General features: G+C 47.9%; 1 protein-coding gene across 1 annotated transcript in view; it reads right to left on the reverse strand.

Annotated features, from left to right (window-relative positions):
• Positions 1-10,921, reverse strand: part of COL22A1 (collagen type XXII alpha 1 chain) — a 326,388-nt gene extending 315,467 nt beyond the window's left edge. Inside the window, exon 1 of the mRNA XM_008972890.2 lies at positions 10,483-10,921. The gene's annotated coding sequence lies outside the window, so the exon portion shown is untranslated. The remainder of the gene's footprint in view (positions 1-10,482) is intronic.
• Between the last annotated feature and the right edge of the window lie 1,052 nt (positions 10,922-11,973).

Consider the following 11,973-nt stretch of genomic DNA (forward strand, 5'->3'; position numbering starts at 1 on the left):
CACAGCAAATATGGAGCAGGGACATGTGTCTACTCAGTCACATGGGATCCCCACCATAGCCTGATGTGCTGAGTTAGTGTCCCTTTCACAGACTGAAACCCTGAAGCCAGGACATTGTTCCAGGTCATGTGGCTATTAAATGAAAGAGGCTGGATTCACATTCTGAGCCACCCAACCCCAGGATCACCAGCGGCTTCCTGAAGGAAACAGAAATAACCATGGAAAGGGACAGTTCAGGACAGACTGGGGGGCCTTCAATGTTGTGGTTTGAGTTTTATGCTTGGGGTAACATGTAGCAAACATGCTCATACATTTTAAATCATATGTTGCATCCCATAAAGGTCTAATGGGCTTTAAGTGGAGTTGGAGAGAAAAGCGGGCACCTCAACCTGTTGTGCAGAACAGAAACAGCATCTGGAGGTAGGCCCCCAGATGGCTTTCACCTGGCGCCCTGCTTGGCTCCTGACACCAGTGATTGTTTTCTACCTGGGCCCACAATTGCTTTTGTCTTCCAAGCCTCCCTCCTTCAGAGAGCAGAGCCAGTCTTTTGCTTTCAGTAAAAACCTCTCTCCTACTATCAGTTGATGGGGTACATGGAAGAATACCCTGCTTTTTCAGCTAGGAGGTGGCAGGGGACCAGAATAAGCTGGCTTGGGCCCCACATCCCCCTGGATGCTGGAATTTGACAAGAGCCAAGCATCCCCAGGCCCTCTGCTAGGGTTTCTGGGTAAAGAGGTGCACGTCTGCTGGAGCTGCTGAGTTTGGGGGGGCTGATGGCCATGTGCCAGTGTGTGGGGGATCCTGATGCACACTGGATCCCGAGAACAAGACAAGATGCATCCCTGGAGCCCCTGCACCCAGATTTGTCCAAAGTCCAGAGGTACCCAGAGCTACTGTGTTGCACGAGACAAATATTTCCCTATCCCCGCTTTTTAAGCTTAAGCTAATTTGAGCTGGAGTTCTTCCACTTCAAAACCACAGAGAAGCACTTGTTGCTCTTAGCAGGGCCCAGCAGACACCGCCACCTCATTGCAGAGCTCACACGGGGAGTCCCTGCTTCTTAAACTGCTTTCTGGGCTCTATATCTTGTTTCCTCTTCCTCTCCTTTCATCTTTGATTGACAACTCAGTTTAGATATGCTTTTCCAGAATTACCCCATTCAACTTCCCTCTCCAACGGCCAACTTCCAAAAGCCATCCAGAGACCCCCCACACACACCCTTACCACCCGCCACCCCCCGCCGGCCCAACCCCTGCGGCCTCCCTGGGTCTATAGGGTTGAAGAGGCAGCACAGATGGGAGGATGCACACAGGAGGACAGGACAGCCCTTCTCAGCCTCCCCTCAGCCTGCCTCACCCATCAGTACAAGCAAACCTTAACCACTCTTTATTGTCTTATTCATTTCTTCAAACGTGGTAGAGCTGTAATAACCCCATTTTTATTTCTTTCACGTTTTCAGTATTGAATTCTTCCCAATTTTTTTCTCTCCCCCCACCAGTCCCCCACTTAGTACACTGTCTCAGTTCATTTCACAAGAAATTGTCTCAGATTACAGAGTCTTGAGGACACAGAAAGATATTTCTGTTTAATTTATTTTGAGCAGCGTCTGGTCTGGTGAAGCAATATGTATAAATAGTGCTCCAGCATCCACACTGATTTTGGAGGTGCCATCCCAGCAGGCTCCCCTTTTTCTGGGAGAGAATAATGAGAAGCCACATGCAGCGCCTCCCCTTTGAGATGTGAGACAGCACAGCGGGAGGGCCATGGACCATGAGGCCCCACAGACTTGAGCCTGGCTTCTGTCTCCACCACTCTCCAGCCATGTGGCCTCAGCTAGTATCTCTCTAAGCCTCAGTTGCCTCATCTGTAAAAAGGGAGTACTAATCTACTTCATCAGTTGCTGAGTCCCCAGTCATAGCAGCATTAAAAATACATATCAATAGATAGATGGATGGATAGACAGCTAGATTAGATACATGACAAAGTCTAAGCTCTTGATAAAAGAAAGCTGTCATTACCAAAGAATCTTTTTCAGTGCTTCCTTCACACTCACAACACTTTTTGCACCACCATATAAATTCCACTCAGAAAACTATCAGAGGGAGTGATCTACCCCAACACCCTCCATTAGCCCATGCTCGAATCCCCTCTAGATACCCCTTATACACTCATTTAAACTTGGATATCTCCAGGGACCAGAAACTCACTACTTTGCAAGACGGTAAGCGCATCTCAGAATTCTAAAGTGTTGGAACTTCCGAGATGCTGGCTGTCTTAGCTGAAGGAAAGGCCAGTGGCTGAGCTCAGACTGGGCCCTAGGTCCCCTTTCCCAGTTTAGAGCTCTGTTTCATACCGGGAAACCTCAGGCAACCAGGCTGTTTAGAGCTCCTACCTTAAGAGACCCTGCAGTCCCTAAGCCAAGCTCCCATTTCTGCCCCTGGGGGACACACTCCACACAACCTCTGAGGAGTTTCCATTCTGAGAGTGAGGCCCCTCCCTCTGTGCCAGATTATAAATTCCCCTTTACTGTACTCTGTGAACTTGCAAAGGACCTCACTCACCCTAAACATCCACGTTATCGGACAAGACAGTTTCGCTCATGTTCTATCCCAGCTTAAAGCCTCCTCTTGGCCCCTCAAGGCCTTTCTCAACCTGATCCCTCACCTCACATTTCACCTCATGAACCTTATTCTTCAACCTCAAAGACTCCTCTCCTTTCCTCAAACACCTGCATTTTCTTTTCCTAACTCCTGACATTGTCTGTGTTGTTACCTCAGAATTTATTTTTCTTGCCAGACAGACTCCTATTCATCCTTCAAAACCTGGTTTATGTGCCTTCTCCTCAGTGAAGACTTCGCTGATATACCAGGCAGGGAATGTTCCACTATATTCCTTAGGGGCTCCCACAGACTCATGGATCTTAGCACTCTACAAGTAATATTAAAAATTACCTACTGGCCAGGGGCGGTGGCTCACGCCTGTAATCCCAGCACTTTGGGAGGCCGAGGCGGGCGGGTCACGAGGTCAGGAGATTGAGACCGTCCTGGCTGACACGGTGAAACCCCGTCTCTACTAAAAATACAAAAAATTAGCCGGGCATGGTGGCGGGTGCCTATAGTCCCAGCTACTCAGGAGGCTGAGGCAGGAGAATGGTGTGAACCCGGGAGGCGGAGCTTGCAGTGAGCGGAGGTGGTGCCACTGCACTCCAGCCTGGGTGACAGAGCATGACTCCGTCTCAAAAAAAAAAAAAATTACCTACATATTGGTCTGTCTTCTCAACTGAGCTGCTTAAACTTAATGTGTCTAGTCTCTCTTCCTCTGTGCCTGGAACAATGATGGGCACAGATCAGTATCATGTATCAGTGTAACAGACAGAAACAAATAAATGAGTTGAAGTGTCTCAACTCGGTGTTCAATGGCAAATTTAACTTAGTAAGAGGGAGCTCTTTCTTGTATTTTTTAATTGAAACTTTTATTTTCTGAGAAGATAGAAAACATGTGGATTGACATAAGACTGACTTTCTTTTTCTTTTTTTTTTTTTGAGACAGAGTCTGGCTCTGTCACCCAGGCTGGAGTGCAATGGTGTGATCTCAGCTCACTGTAACCTCCACCTCCTGGATTCAAGCAATTCTCTTGCCTTAGCCTCCCAAGTAGCTGGGATTACAGGCACCCGCCACCATACCCAGCTAATTTTTGTATTTTTAGTAGAGACACGGTTTTGCCATGTTGGCCAGGCTGGTCTCGAACTCCTGACCTCAAGTGATCCTTCCGCCTCGGCCTCCCAAAGTGCCGGGACTACAAGCAGGAGCCACCACACCTGGGCAAGACTTTCTTTGACTAATCACCAGTGACATTTCTTTTCTTCCAATAAATGGCCTAGATGCTACCAGGACCCGGCTACTCTGTGGATAAGAGCACACAGAGGTGAGGTATGTACCAGGGAGGGGCCAGGAATGGAGGCTTTGTGGCATGTTCTCCTCCCAGGGAATTGACTCACAAATGTGCTCAACACAGAGGGACCAAAAGATATTTCTCCATCACAGTGTGGGGCTCTCCAGCTCATTCCCTAGGGGAGCCTGTGGCTTTGGCTCCACTGTTGTGGGGCTTCAGGACCAAAACTGAACAGGAGCTTCCAGGATTAGTCCCCTACAAGGGGAGCTTGTGGGAGGGAGCTCTGCTCATTACCCTCGTGCTGTGCAGTGTCTAGCAAATTCAGGCTTTTAAATAGTGTGAGCATTTATTGGTAGGAGAATTCAGCAGGAAGGGTACAAGAAAAACCTCTTGAAAGGTTCTGTCTAAGCAAAGGACTACTGCAATCCAACCTTCTTTCCCCTTGATCTGAAAAACCATCCAGGAATGGCTGATCAAATTTGTTGATGCAAATTAATCCACTAACTCACTCATTCATACATTTATCCTATCATCTATTTACTTTCTCATTCATTCTTTCATTAATCTGCTCACTTACCCATTGTCTTAGCCCACTGTCTTAAGACAGAAGCACTGAAAATGATTCTCTTTTAATAATACAGACTGGGCAATTTATTAAAAGAGAGATGCACTTGCCTCACAGCTCTACAGGCTGGGAAATCCCAGTGCATGGCACAGGCATCCAGTGAGGGTAACCCCACAGCAGAAGGCAGAAGCACGCATGTAAAACAGAGAGAGGACCCACAGGCCAAATTCATCTTATATCAACCCACTCACACAAGAACTAACCTGTTCCTACAACAGCAATAGTAGACCTTCCATGAGGGGTGTGCCCTCATGACCCAATCACCTCTTATTAGGCCACATCTCCCAACACTGCTGCAATGGGGATGAAGTTCCCAACACATGAACTTTGGGGAGACACACTCAAATCGTAACACCTGTCCATCCACGCAGACATTTCTTTCTGCTCTGCCTCCCTCCCCACTCCCCCACACAAAGGCTCATTCATGCCACAAACAATGCGGACCACAGCACCACTTCCCACTGGGTCCACAGCAAGCATTAAACCAGGCAAAACAAAATATGACAGTTCAGCCTTTCAATCATTTATGCAGTATCTCCTAAGAGCCAGACACTGTGCTAGATGCCCATGTTTGTAAATATGTGTTGGCTATTGTTCCCACACTGTTCAAATGCTGGATTTTGATTGATGTAGATGTTTGGATATACATCAGTTGTGAAAGAATATTAGCCAGAATGTTACTATTGGTTAAGTTGGGGGATAAGAACTCAGAAGAGTTGCAGATACTGTTGCACTTGTAAAAACATGCTTTTGTTACTTTTTAAATTTAAAACATTCTAACAAGGAATAACAAAGAAAAAACTGATTGCCCAAATAGTACATCTGCTTTCTCATATGAATTATGTACATTTATCTTATTCACTTATGGCAGTCTGTAATTTTTGTTAAGAGCATAGGCTTTGTATCAAGACATAGGTTTAAATCCCAGTTCTGCCATTTACTATCTAAGGGACCAAATGTTCCTAAGCCTCAATGTGTCCATCTGTAAAGGGGGTAACAGCATAGTTAATTCACAGGAGGAAAGGATCTATGTGATAATATCTCACATACCGCCTGGCACCAATTGGCACTCAATCTCACATGGGGTCAGGGGGCATATTATTTTTGCTTTTACGGAGCTCAAAATCTATCATTGGAAAAAAGATCTAATTTATTCTAAGTACCCCCAAAAGATAGAATAAGATCAGACAGATGGCAGTGGCAGAGAGAGTACTTTCATTTGAATAAGAGGAAGAATTTTAAACCAGATATCCAACAATGCACTGGAGGTTGCCTTAGGAGGTAGCAATCCCTCTGCCCCTGGAGATGGGCAAGAAGAAGGTGGGCAAGAACCTGGGAGAAAGGTAATAGAATCCAGTCACCAGATGAGGAAACTGGACAAGCTGCCTGTGATAGATGTACTGCAGCCTGCAGATGCAAAGGGCCTATCATAGTCATAATTATTTGGCAAAACTATATGTGATCACCCTTAATGTATAATCACAACGAAGCTTGTGGCTGTTTTATTTGTACTTGTGTTTTATTTTGTTTTATTATAGGAATAACACTTAACACGAGATCTACCCTCCTAATAGAGTTAAGTTTACAACACAATGTTGCTACATATTGGCACAATGTTACAGAGCAGACCTCCAGAACTTATTCATCTTGCATAAGTGAAGTTTTATACTCAATTTTTTAAATGAGATTGTGTTTAATTTTTCCTTATTTATCTTTGTGGCTGACTTGCCTTTTTTTTTTTTCTTTTTTTGTCTTTATAGCATCAAGAGCAGACTGTGCCCCTGACAACTCAACCACGGGGCAGGCGAGGCCAGCTCCAATTGGCCTGGAACTGCCAGTGTGCAGTCAAAGGAAAAGCTTCTCCTTAGGATACAGTTTCAACCAAGAGATGGCATCAATTCTGATTTTTTTTTTTAAATTTACTATAAGCCAAACTTAAAAAAAAATTTAAGATACCCATCAGAACACAGCCAGGGTTAACTAGTAGTGAGGTTTTAGTAACTGGGAGTGTACAAGTTAAGGCAAGTGGACAGCAAGAGGGAGGTAGCATGGCTGAGTTTGTCCCAGGAGGCCTCTGAGTTGCTTCCAGCAGGGCATCTTCACAACCACAATGGGCTGGCAGGGCCACCCTCAAACACTCTCTGGGTATCTGCCAGGACTTCCCTTTGCTTGTGCCAGGATGTTAGCCCTGCTTTCAGCCTCTCATGAGTGCTCCTAATAACCAATAAGTCCTGAGAACCATCAAAATACCAATGCCCTCTGACCCAGAAATCCCACTCCTTAAGAATAATCTGAGATACATCATTGCCAAATGGGGGAAATCTTGTCACAAACAAAAATGCTCACTGCAGCAGCAGGCAGGGACTGGTTCACCTATCATGGTCCATCCGCTTGCAGGAATGTGAAGAAGCAATACAAAATGAAACTCCAGTAACACCACAAAGCAAGGAGCTGACTTTACTAAATAAGAAAGCTGAGGAATGGTCATGTCACATGATTCATTCATTCAATTATTCATTCACGTAGCCATGTATTCACTCACTCATTGATTCAACAAACCTCATGCTGGCCTCAGGCGAAGTGCAAAGAGATGTCGGTCTGGCCACCTGGCCTTGGGCTGGTTGTCTCAGACACCAATTCTTCCCCTCAACATACACACCCACACAGACACATATATGCACACACACATACACATGTACACACAGAACCACATGGGCACACACAAATGCTGGATCCTAGGTGGGAAGAGTGAAAGGTCAATCCCTCTGTGTCCTGGTGCCTCATGAGACCTATGTTTGAGACTCAGTTCTGTCTCAAAATGCAGTTCCGGCAGTCATTCCCACTTTCCAGAACTCTCTCTGTTCCCTGGTCTGTGAAATGGGATAATGGCACTTTTCCCATCTTACTAGGGCTTGGTCTTCCTCGATTTTGCAGTTATCTTTATCTGGTAACCTGATAAATATGTCTTGAATTCTTGAATAGGGGATTGGCTAAAAAAAAAAAATCCTCAGGGAACTTTCCTACCCTAAAACATTCCTGTGGGTCTTTCTCATTTTCTGGTTTTCTTTGGAAGGCCTGCATCATTCCCAGCATGTGCAAAAAGGCCTTAGTTGAAACAAAAATGAGCTTTGAATCCTGCTTCCTCTTTGTTCCCTCTGCCTATCCCCAGGTAAATCATTCAAACTCTGATCTTTCATTTCCTTGTTTCTAAAACTGAGATATGAATGACACACACATAGTCCATGGTCCTGGCCCATAGTAACCACACCACCCATGTTGACCTCTATCAAAAAGATCATAAGCACCTTCGAAGGAAGAGAGGGATGCAGGAGGGGACCAGCAGACTATTAAGGCTGGAAGGGAAGTGCTTGGTAATTGCAGTATCTCAAGCTAGGAAGGACCTTAAAAGCTTACCTAGCTCAAGCATTCCAGGTTTAGATCAGCCTTACAACAGCCATCCCATCTGTTTGAATGCCTCCTATAGTGGGGGACTCACTCCCTAATGAATAAATCCCTCTTGTCTTTGGAAAGGTCTTCCAACTGAACTGGAATCCAACATCCAGTGAAGCTCCTCCACTCATCCTTTTAGCTGGACCCTCTGGGGACCAAGACAGCAGACCAGCTGCCTCTTCTACAGGGCAGCCCTCCAAATGGCTGGGGCCACTGTCTTCTCTGCACTAGAAGACCTTCCTATGGTAGTATCCTTCCACATAAGCTATGACTTCTATTCCCAGGAAAGCCTGATTTGTCTCCTCTAAATGCACTTCCACTTATCTGTGACCCTCTTACAATGAAATCAGAGAGAGATAACCCTGATCTTCTAACTCAGAGCAAGCAAGCTCCCAGGTCTTCAGAGGCCCTGCAGGTCACACAGATGACAGCGGATGACCAGAGGGCACATGCCTTGTCTAAAGTGGATGGCTAATCCTCATCCCAGCCATGGACAGCCTTGCAGGGATTCCAGCCAAAAGAGAAACCAGAGACTAAGATTTGGAACATGAAATCTCCTGATCATTTTATGTTGGCAATAACTGAAACCACACAAAGCCTTAAAACTGTCTGTGGACTGCATCCGTCTAGGGGCCATTTACTTAATCATTTTGTAGGTATAAAACCTTTTGTGGATCTGATGAAAGTTTGACCAAACCACAGAAAAACCAGACACAAACTTCTGCTCCAAATGTTTTAAAGGATGCATGGATCCCTGGGAGCCACGCTTGGACCCCAGGAAAGAAAATCCTCATTGGATGCAACATCTTGTCTAATAAGACAGGCCCAACAATATCAAAGTGACCATTTTCCACAGTTGCGCAGTGCCTCAGTAGCACAGCGACAAGGAAATCTAGAATGAGGTGGGGGTGCTTCCTGCTGAAGCTCCCCAGGTGTGTGAAACAGAAGCAAACTAAGATATATTGCATGCTCACCACGTACCAGATGCCTCTTGTGTTATCTATCTCTATCTCTTCCATCAGCTCCATCGGCAAAAGAGAAAATTGAGGCTCACTGAGGATAGCCGCTTGACCCAGGGCAGCCAGAGAGAGCAACGGAGTTATCACTGGAAGACAAGACTAGCAGCAAAGCTCACATCCTTCAACTGCAACTTGCATGCAGCTGGGCAGCGTAACCCATGCAGCAGGCCTCTAACAAAAATGAAGCCCTGCAATTTCAAATTTTCCTGGAACCTTTGAACTTAACCGGGAGCCTGAAGATGTGGCCTTCAGCGTTCCATGATTTGCCTGGTAGAAATCATCAATGAGAGACAGATTAGGAGTGAGAAAGACCCACGTAGACATAGAAGTGTCGGCATGGGCCCAGGCGTGGTGGCTCATGCCTGTAACCCCAGCACTCTGGGAGGCCAAGGTGGGCAGATCACCTGAGGTCGGGAGTTGGAGACCAGTCTGACCAACATGGAGAAACCCCATCTCTACTAAAAATATCAAATTAGCCGGGCATGGTAGCTCATGCCTGTAATCCTAGCTACTCAGGAGGCTGAGTCAGGAGGAGAATCGCTTGAACCCGGGAGGCAGAGGTCACAGTGAGCCGAGACTGCACCTCGCACCATTGCACTCCAGCCTGGGAAACAAGAGTGAAACTCGGCCTCAAAAAAAAAAAGTCAGGATGGGGCTCTGGAAGATGACAAGTCATGGAATGAAGTTCTGAGGAGGGGGACCCAGCACACAGCTCTGGGACAGGCCGGCAGGCAGTGCCTCCTTCTGCAGATGCTTAATAAGCATGTCCACCTGTCATCCCTGAGTCTTGCCTTGAGTGGGGAGAAGTGAGGACTCATTTTCCAATAACACAACGAATTCAAATTGTGCTCAATAAAGTGGCACGTGAAACTCTGGTCTGCTACAGAACATGATACGCAGGGATTGGGGGAAGGACAAAAACACCTCTCTGACCTACAGAAGGCTGGGAGAGGGGGGACAAAATGCTCAAATAGAAATGAGATCTAAATTTAGATCAAGAAAGCTAAGTTCCTTGACAGTAAATGTAAAACCAAACGAAGACTATTCTTTCCCCACCCCCTGCTCCATTTCCCCCGCATCTTTTTCTCCTTTTACTGCAAACTTCTTACTTGAAAGTTTAAAGAGCTGGTACATCTCAACTACTTTAAAGTATTATAGCAATCTGAAAACAAGCTCTCGCATTTGACTCTCGGCGGCCATCGCTGAGCTCCTGGCTGCTCAGCTAGAATCAAACAGGTGTGTTCTCACGGATTTGCCGCTATTTTACTCTGAAGTTAGGTCAAGACACAGACACATCTGCTTCCAACTATAGTCACTCCCTAAAGAGCGAAGTGTGCTCAGGCTTCGGAAGGAAACGCGTCTGTGTTTGGAGAGAACATCTCCCCAGCCCGCATCCACCCCCCGCCTCTCGTCCCTCACTGTCATCTGGGAAGATGGGCGTCAGCTGAAGTCTGTGACCTTCAGCACTGCAGCAAAGAAGAGAACCCGGGTCTTACCTGGCAGGGAGGCACTCAGGGGTGCCAGCGGAGGTCCAGTCCTGGGCCCAGGCCCACTGGAAGCAGCAGCTGGGAGAAGACACCAGCCCCAGGAATCCTCCTCCTGGGGGTCACCTGTCAGCCACTCGCCCACTCTCCCCCCAATAATCTCACAAACTCAGACTCTAAACAAGACTCGCAGTAAGTGTGGAGGCTTTCCCCAGGCCAGGGGGCCAGAGAGGGAACCAGCTTGAAAACAAGTAACTAAATACATACAGTTAGAAGGAAAGGCTTGAAAGTTACAGAATGAGATAGAAAGTGTGTGAGAAACAGAAGAATAGGGAAAGCGGGGAAGACACTTCCTTGGGGAGAAATGCCGCAGCCTCGGCCAGCCCCGCCACTGCCCAGGAACAAAGCTGTCTGGAGCCTCCCCAGGGGCAAACTGGCCTCCGCGCTGGGATTCCCCGGCTAAGAGCGCGGGGCTGGGGAGGAGCTGGGGCGGGGGCGGGCCTAGGAGCTCGGGGCGGGAGCGGGCGGGGGCCAAGCCGCGAAGGAGGAGGAAAATCAGGGGGCTGGGAGCGGGGAGGGGCCGGAGGTGCAGGGGCGGACCCCAGAGAAAACGAGAGAGGCCGACGAGGCCCCGGACAGTGGCGAGGGGCTGCGGGGAAAGGTGGGCAGGGACCTCGGGAGGGCTGTGGGGGGCTGGACAGCGTTAGGGTCCAGGCAGTAACGAGGCGGCCCTGGGAAGCCCAAAAGAGGGGCTGACAACTTTCTGTCCAATTATAGACTTCACTGGTACTCTGCTCCCTTTTCCAGCGGGTCTGAAATAGACCACCGACTAGTGCCGCAGCTGCCCGAAACTTTGGGAAGTTTGGCGCCACCAGGGGGCCTGGGGAGGGGGCGCGCTTGGCTCTTTTTCCGGATCTGAGAGGCCCCCTCCTGTCTGAGCAGGTGAGAGCAGGTAACCCGCACCCCTCTGTGCCAGGGGCTCCACCTACAGGCAGCCCTGTTCACTGGCTGTGACTTCAGCTCTGAGGACAGGGGCATCGCGTCCTTCTTTTTGGGATGAGGACAGTGAAGCCTCGGAGAGAGCCTTTATAGTCTGCCAGCGCCCCCAGCAGAGCAGGGATATGGGCCCACGTTGGCCTGATGAGGACACTCGCCTGGCTAATGGGCTTTCCAGCCCCCAAAGGCAGACCATGAACAGGTGCAGGCCCGGGGCACCCTTCTACTTTTTCTTTCTGAGCACTGTTCCTAAAAGTGGGCCAGGCAGGAGTATTTTGAACTAGATGAGAACATGGCTTAATCTGTGTGACCTCCCCCACCCCCAACTCCCAATCTGTCTCCTAAACTCTGGGGTGTCTTTATTTGGTTGCCTGCTGGGTAGCAACGATTTCATAAACAGGCAGTATCGGGCTCCTCTGTGACCCAGGGAGCTCAAAAATCCGGCTGCTTCCTCCCTCTCCGGTCTTGTTTTCCAGCCACTCTTGTGGAAATTCATTTCACATGTGT

This window comes from Pan paniscus, chromosome 7, assembly GCF_029289425.2.
Source record: "Pan paniscus chromosome 7, NHGRI_mPanPan1-v2.0_pri, whole genome shotgun sequence".
In the NCBI taxonomy this organism is placed as follows: domain Eukaryota; kingdom Metazoa; phylum Chordata; class Mammalia; order Primates; family Hominidae; genus Pan; species Pan paniscus.